This window comes from Mus caroli, unplaced genomic scaffold (assembly GCF_978045245.1).
Source record: "Mus caroli unplaced genomic scaffold, Mus_caroli_1 scaffold_19, whole genome shotgun sequence".
NCBI lineage: Eukaryota > Metazoa > Chordata > Mammalia > Rodentia > Muridae > Mus > Mus caroli.
Genome location: NW_028227274.1, coordinates 80,896,705 through 80,897,491, shown reverse-complemented (window position 1 = coordinate 80,897,491; position 787 = coordinate 80,896,705).

Genomic DNA, 787 nt, shown 5'->3' with positions numbered 1-787 from the left:
TGGGGGGGGGGGGGGGCTGGCGCCAGAAGGAAGATGGATCACTGCTCCTGCAAGGTGCAGTCAGAACTTTCGAAGTCGCAGGGAGGATCCTCCTGCCAGGGAGGAGTGAGGCTTTCCCGATTCCACGAGCTGGGCGGGGGGAGGTGGGGGAGACTGGGCGGGGCGGGGCGGGGCGGGGAGGGGCGGGGCTAGATCTGAGCAGGCTCCCTTTTAAGGCTTTCTTTTCCTTTGTAGATGGCCAAGGAAAACCAAGACGGAAAAAGGACATTTATGACTCAGGGACCTGGGGAGACAGTGGGGCTGAAGGTATCCTGGAAGCCAGGGTCAGAAACGGTTAACTTCAGACTAAAATGAACTCAGAGAAAGTGGAAGGTCTGAGTTTACAGTCTCATGATCCATGGCCTCTTAGCGCCCCTTCCTGGGCCAAAACGCCTGCCACAGGCCACAGGCAGTGGCTGTGGAGCCAGGCTACCATTTCATCAGCAGGAGGCCCAGGGACCGTCCTCTGCTGCCTGTATCGCTAGGCTGGAGTGTGGACACAGGGCTATCAGTGCATGGCTTCAGCCTGCCCCTCCACAGAACCACCCCTCTGCATCCTGCACTGCAAACACAGACCGGAGATCCAGGGTCACCTCATAGCTAGGCCTCAGGCTCCCGCTGGCTGGCCGGCCTCCCTGGTGATACCCATGTGCAGCAGGAACGGGCTATCCTTAGGGCCCCCTGCACTTCTTAAGGATTCTCACTAGAACTCCAGCCCTATCTCTCCTAGTGGGCAGCCATTCTGTCT